The sequence below is a fragment of the Brassica napus genome, chromosome A6 (genome assembly GCF_020379485.1).
Source record: "Brassica napus cultivar Da-Ae chromosome A6, Da-Ae, whole genome shotgun sequence".
NCBI classification, from domain to species: domain Eukaryota; kingdom Viridiplantae; phylum Streptophyta; class Magnoliopsida; order Brassicales; family Brassicaceae; genus Brassica; species Brassica napus.
Window position 1 is genome coordinate 14,150,591 of NC_063439.1, and position 6,806 is coordinate 14,157,396.

The 6,806-nt window shown below is 51.7% G+C and overlaps 1 non-coding gene across 1 annotated transcript; it reads right to left on the reverse strand.

The window, feature by feature from the left end:
* Window positions 1–2,349: 2,349 nt before the first annotated feature.
* Window positions 2,350–2,455, reverse strand: LOC125575963. Its single transcript, XR_007314503.1, has one exon. It is a non-coding gene; the product is annotated as a small nucleolar RNA R71 (small nucleolar RNA).
* Between the last annotated feature and the right edge of the window lie 4,351 nt (window positions 2,456–6,806).

The following is a 6,806-nucleotide window of genomic DNA, read 5'->3' on the forward strand; positions in this document are numbered from 1 at the left end:
ACGCCTTCAGAGTGGGATAAAGGAAAAAGGGGAATGTGTCCTACATGTGGACGGCTCCAGTAACGTTTGGGGAGCAGAAGTAGGAATCGTACTCACGTCCCCAACAGGGAACACAGCCTCAAGGGCCGTAAGATGCAACTTCAAAGCAACGAACAACGAAAGCGAGTACGAGGCCTTGATCGCTGGGTTATCGCTCGCTCACCAACATGGCTGATATACCTTGGATTTGACCCATTTTTACCCATGGTACATAAGTATTTTACTATATATATATATCTATGTTTTCTACTCTTCTAGGTATGTTTTCAGGTTCAGGTGCATTTCGGAGTAAAGCTATGACTTTGGAGCATTTTGGAGCTTAAAGGACATTTCACCCGAGCTGACCACTTAGAGGTCGACGAGAGGAAGAACAATCGATCGATGCGCGTCAGTGCTGACGATCGATATCAGGAAATGCCTCGACATATGAAGATTAATATCGATCGATGTACACAAGTACCATCGATCGACGTCGAGACACCAGACGCGACATTTTGAATTCATCAAACTTAAAAACCAAGGCCAAGCCAAATTACCAAAATGCCCTGAAGAGTTTTTAACCTAGTAGAATATATACTGCCTAAGTGTTTTGACGGCAGGGAGCTTTTTTCTAGACCTAGTTTTGTTACAAGTTTCATTTGGGAGAGAAGATCACTTGTGATTGGAACTCCTTGTTTCTATTTCTTTTCATCTATACTATGAGTTTCTATTCCTTTATTGTTATGAATTGCTTTGCTATGTCTGAGTAGTTCAACTGTTAGATCCAGGGTTCAGATAGGTTTGTGGGATTAGCCCGAAACTATAGATCTGCCTTGTTGTGATATTCATGATAGACTTGTATTCATTGCTTGTTTTAGCCTTGCTAACTAGAACTTGATCATAGGATTACATACTCAAGCACCCTTGTTATCCCATCCTGACATCTATCTATCATATTAGGATTGCTAGAGAGGGCTAACCGCCAATTTAGCATCTTAGTAGGGCATTTCATACTCGCGCATAGGCCTGGCTAGAACCCGTCGATCGATGTCCTCAACTGACTATCGATCGATGTTGGCAAAGGTGTATCGGTCGACGTCTTAATAGACCATCGATCGACACTCTCTCGTTGTCTGCATACTAACCGTTGAGATACGAGATCTAGTCTGTTAACCAGTGCTACATGCGACAGCTGATCACTGAGTTAAGCGAATGAGCTCTAATATATCATGCATGCAACAGTTAGGCATCTATAGGTATTATAATCTCCAACACCTGAATAGTGGCCCTGCATCTAATATCATTTCCAACCAAGTTACATTTATTATTTACTCGCTTGTTACTATTGCTATTTCATTTAGACATTTACAACCTTTAGAATTAATAAACACTAGATTTAATTGTTCCCTAGCTCCTTGTGGATTCGATCCCTAAGTACTACATCTGAACCTCTTTTGATGAGAGTAACACTCCTTAGGGTAATTTGAGTGGTATCAAATTTGGCGCCGTTGCCGGGGAGCTTTGATCGCCGTTAGATTTAGTTTTATTGATTCTTATTCTTTTCTCTACCCCTTTCTAATAATTTTTTTATTGTCTTTTCAGGTGCATGCCCAGTGGTACCAGAACGCACCATCCGTAGAGGTCAACGTTCCACATCGCTCGACACAACAACTTCGTCGTCGATCGATACGTACAACCAACCGTCGACCGACACCAGACCATCATCGTCGATCGATCCCAATCGTTCGACAACGATCGATACTACACCGCTTACGTCGATCGATACCGTGTCGTCAAAAATGGTAAAAATTATTATTCTAACTCAGGACGAGAACGGAAACCTGTATGACCAGGCCGGTCATCTGCGTAATGCAACAGGTCAGAAAATAGATGCTCAGGGGACTGTAATCCTTGATGCTGATGCTACAGGAGCTGCTCAACCTGTATACGAGGACGCTCGATCGAAACCACTGGCCGACTACAATCGCCCAGATGAGTACTATTCCAACAGATCAGCTATTCAACTTCTGGAGATCCAGAAGCAGAATTTCGAGCTGAAGCCTCAATACTACACCCTCGTGTCGCAGATACCCTACTCTGGGTTACCGCACGAGCATCCTATGGACCATTTGGAACGGTTCGAGGATCTAATCGCTGCTATTCGGATGGAAGGAGTCCCCGAATATTACCTGCTGTGCAAGCTCTTCAGATACACGCTGAATGGAGAAGCGATGCACTGGCTTAGGCAGCAACCCACATGATCTTTAACATCCTGGAGCGACATGAAGAATGCTTTCTTACGAAACTTCTTCGATGAGGCGCACCCTAAAGAACTTCAGAACAAAATTTCCACATTCTCGCAGAAGGCTGGAGAGTCCTTCAAAGATGCATGGATTAGATTTAGGTTCTTCCAGCAAGACTGTCCACACCACGGATTTAACGAAGTGCAGCTGTTAAGCACTTTCTTCCGAGGTCTCGCCTTACAGTATCGTTGGAAGCTGTGAGACTTATCGAAAACCTTGCTAACAGCAGCAGCACCAAAAACACTGACTCTGAACATAAGAAGTCTGTAGCCTCTATCGGAAAGGAACAGATGGACGAAGTAATAGCTAAGTTAGATGTGGTGCACGAGCTTCTTAGGAAGCAAGTCTGTTCAGCTGAAGGAGAAATAGCAGATACGGAATGAGAAGAAAATGTGAACTACATCGGAGGTACCGGATTCCAGAAATTTGGAAACCAGGGCGGAAACAGAAACTTCTTTTGAAATGGCCAAAGAAGTAACCAAAGTTCACAATTTCAAAAACCGTTCAACAACAACAAAAGCTACTCGAACTCTTACTACCAAAATCCACCACCCCAGACTCAGGAAAGCAAGATCGAAGAAATGCTTGATCGAGTACTGTTGGGACAACAACAAATCACCGTGGATATCAACGGTAAATTAGACTCCGCCTACAACAATCTGAACATCAAAATCGAGACCTTAGGGACTCAGGTGAGAAAATTTGAAACCCAAGTAATTCAGACGGGCGAGACTATAAAGAGGCAAGAAGCTTTCGCTAGAGAGGCAGGAGCCGACAAAGGAAAACACCACGTAAATGCCATCATAGATGATGATTTCTGGCAAGTGGCACGTAAATGCCAAGTTCCCCATGGCGCCGGGGCAGAAGGTGTGATAACCCGCCCTTCGAGATACGAATGGTCGAGATAGAAGATTGGTCGAGCATCAACTTGGTGGTCGAATCGCAGACGATAAAGATCGATAGGGAAATTTTGAAGAACGAGGTGGTCGAAGAATTGATCGTGAGTGAACTATGAGTTGAACAAGTTGCTCGACCATAGTTATAAGATGTCTTAGATTGATTAAACGGACGTTTTGGAAGCAAGAACGACGGGATCGAAGACAGCGGGAAAACCCGATATTGTACGAATCCCTAATTTTGGTATTCTGTAATATTTTTTGGAGAAGCCAGAGGCTCGGGAAATATTACCGTCAAGGTTATAATGGAGTCTGGAGTTTATTTTAAATATTCAGAACGTCAGAGCGGGAGCAGAAAAATATTCGGGATTAATCGTGGGCCGAAAATATGCCGGAAGGGTCAAAATCGCGTAAATCGACCGAGAAGCTCGAGGTGTCTCAATGCATGTAATCAGGACGTGATGTCAACCATCTGATATGCTGTCTGTCTATAGAAGCACGAGGTGTTGGCACGCATGGAAACAGCACATGGGGACTGACACACAGAAGCACGAGATGTCATCATATCTGCAACCGCAGCATGCTGATCGACATTTGGGCACCGTGTGTTGTCGTGCATGTGATCCAGACATGCTGATGAACATATGGTCATCCAGGTAGGATTAGAGGTCTCACTTTGCATGAGCCCTAGCCATGCTGAAAGACATGTGGAGCACGAGGTGCGGCCGCGCATGCAACCGGAGCCATGCGAGCCGACACACAGGCTGCCACCGACCTGAATCTGATTGGCTGCTGTCTTATATAAATAGGCATGCCCACCTTCACATTTCAACACATCCAGACCACTTCAGATCAGTTTAAAAACGTGAGTGAAAGTAGAGAGAAAAAGCAAGAGGTTTCGATAGTTTTCGAGATCAGTTATGTTGAGGTCAAAATCGGTCACGACGGAATCAATGTCTGAAAGTCCGTAAAAATCAGCATAACCGTTTTTACGAAAAGTAATCTTCATAGAGATATCTTTACGAACAGCCTTGCAGTAAAATATCGTCCAAATCTCAATCGAACCACTAAATACCGATTGTCCGAAGGCAACGGACACGTATCCAAATCGGCCGCGGACAAGCTCGAGTATGGAAATCAGACCGCGGACAAGCCAAGCTCGATCGATACGCGGCGACCAAGCATGCACACAGCTCGGTCGCTACGTAGCGACCGAGCATCCGTCTCGCTCGGTCGCTACGTAGCGACCGAGCCCGAGCCAAGCTCGGTCGCTACGTAGCGACCGAGCGATCGTCCCGCCGCTACGTAGCGACCGAGCGATCGCTACGTAGCGACCGAGCGATCGTCCCGCTCGGTCGCTACGTGGCGACCGAGCTCGAGCCAAAGCTCGGTCGCTACGTAGCGACCGAGCTCGAGCCAAAGCTCGGTCGCTACGTAGCGACCGAGCAATCGTCCCGCTCGGTCGCTACGTAGCGACCGAGCGATCGTCCCGCTCGGTTGCTACGTAGCGACCGAGCTCGAGCCAAATCTCGGTCGCTACGTAGCGACCGAGCGATCGTCCCGCTCGGTCGCTACGTAGCGACCGAGCTCGAGCCAAAGCTCGGTCGCTACGTAGCAACCGAGAGATCGTCCCCCTCGGTCGCTACGTAGCGACCGAGCGATCGTCCCGCTCGGTCGCTACGTAGCGACCGAGCGATCGTCCCGCTCGGTCGCTACGTGGCGACCGAGCTCGAGCCAAAGCTCGGTCGCTACGTAGCGACCGAGCGATCGTCCCGCTCGGTCGCTACGTAGCGACCGAGCAATCGTCCCGCTCGGTCGCTACGTAGCGACCGAGCGATCGTCCCGCTCGGTTGCTACGTAGCGACCGAGCTCGAGCCAAATCTCGGTCGCTACGTAGCGACCGAGCGATCGTCCCGCTCGGTCGCTACGTAGCGACCGAGCTCGAGCCAAAGCTCGGTCGCTACGTAGCAACCGAGAGATCGTCCCCCTCGGTCGCTACGTAGCGACCGAGCGATCGTCCCGCTCGGTCCGCTACGTAGCGACCGAGCGATCGTCCCGCTCGGTCGCTACGTGGCGACCGAGCTCGAGCCAAAGCTCGGTCGCTACGTAGCGACCGAGCGATCGTCCCGCTCAGTCGCTACGTAGCGACCGAGCGATCGTCCCGCTCGGTCGCTACGTAGCGACCGAGATCGAGCCAAAGCTCGGTCGCTACGTAGCAACCGAGCGATCGTCCCGCTCGGTCGCTACGTAGCGGCCGAGCTCGAGCCAAAGCTCGGTCGCTACGTAGCAACCGAGAGATCGTCCCCCTCGGTCGCTACGTAGCGACCGAGAGATCGTCCCCCTCGGTCGCTACGTGGCGACCGAGCTCGAGCCAAAGCTCGGTCGCTACGTAGCAACCGAGAGATCGTCCCCCTCGGTCGCTACGTAGCGACCGAGCGATCGTCCCGCTCGGTCTCTACGTAGCGACCGAGATCGAGCCAAAGCTCGGTCGCTACGTAGCGACCGAGCGATCGTCCCGCTCGGTCGCTACGTAGCGACCGAGCTCAAGCCAAAGCTCGGTCGCTACGTAGCGACCGAGCGATCGTCCCGCTTGGTCGCTACGTAGCGACCGAGCTCGAGCCAAGATTGGTCGCTACATAGCGACCGGGCGATCGTCCCGCTCGGTCGCTACGTAGCGACCGAGCTCAGCCAAGCTCGGTCGCTACGTAGCGACCGAGCGATCGTCCCGCACGGTCGCTACGTAGCAACCGAGCGATCGTCCCGCTCGGTCGCTACGTAGCGACCGAGCGATCGTCCCGCTCGGTCGCTACGTAGCGACCGAGCGATCGTCCCGCTCGTCGTCTACGTGGCGACCGAGCTTGAGCCAAGCTCGGTCGCTACGTAGCAACCGAGCGATCGTCCCGCTCCGTCACTACGTGGCGACCGAGCTCAAGCCAAAGCTCGGTCGCTACGTAGCGACCGAGCGATCGTCCCGCTTGGTCGCTACGTAGCGACCGAGCGATCGTCCCGCTTGGTCGCTACGTAGCGACCGAGCTCGAGCCAAAGATTGGTCGCTACATAGCGACCGGGCGATCGTCCCGCTCGGTCGCTACGTAGCGACCGAGCTCAGCCAAGCTCGGTCGCTACGTAGCGACCGAGCGATCATCCCGCTCGGTCGCTACGTAGCAACCGAGCGATCGTCCCTCGGTCGCTACGTAGCGACCGAGCGATCGTCCCGCTCGGTCGCTACGTAGCGACCGAGCGATCGTCCCGCTCGGTCGCTACGTGGCGACCGAGCTCGAGCCAAAGCTCGGTCGCTACGTAGCGACCGAGCGATCGTCCCGCTCGGTCGCTACGTAGCGACCGAGCGATCGTCCCGCTCGTCTCTACGTAGCGACCGAGATCGAGCCAAAGCTCGGTCGCTACGTAGCGACCGAGCGATCGTCCCGCTCGGTCGCTACGTAGCGACCGAGCTCAAGCCAAAGCTCGTCGCTACGTAGCGACCGAGCGATCGTCCCGCTTGGTCGCTACGTAGCGACCGAGCTCGAGCCAAAGATTGGTCGCTACATAGCGACCGGGCGATCGTCCCGCTCGGTCGCTACGTAGTGAC